The following is a 534-nucleotide window of genomic DNA, read 5'->3' on the forward strand; positions in this document are numbered from 1 at the left end:
TGTGCATGAAATTTGGGGGCATAGATTCATCCTCTTTTACACGTGGTTTGACACTTGACTGTATTTTAGTCAAGATGGCTCTAGCTACTATAACAAACTTCCAAAATATATACTAGACCAGAGTTCATAAAAGTTGATTTCTTATGTAAGGCATATTGTTGAACCACAATGCAAAGAAACAACCACCGACTCCAATTTTAAATCAAATTAAAGCAAACTTGTGTTGTGTACACAAAAGGTGGCCAGCAACTGTCTCTCCCAAAGCAAGGCTAGAGATCAGCCCAGCTCTTGGAAGAAAAGTTTTATATAGCACAAGAAGTTACAAAGCGGGGGTGTCTTGGGAACTTACAGCTAACAGGGTTCTGGCAAGCATAATACAAGGGCAGATGGCAGATTAATGATCTATATGCATGATACTTCAAGGTAAGGAGTAAATTCAGATCCCAACATCAGAATTTATGAGACGCTGCTGAGGTTTCAGAGAGGATTGTTATCTTGTCAAGGAAAGCCAGGCATGGGTGAGTTCAGCACACG

This window comes from Marmota monax, unplaced genomic scaffold, assembly GCF_021218885.2.
Source record: "Marmota monax isolate L192 unplaced genomic scaffold, Marmota_monax_Labrador192_F-V1.1 WCK01_AAM20220418_F8-fsc00160, whole genome shotgun sequence".
NCBI lineage: Eukaryota > Metazoa > Chordata > Mammalia > Rodentia > Sciuridae > Marmota > Marmota monax.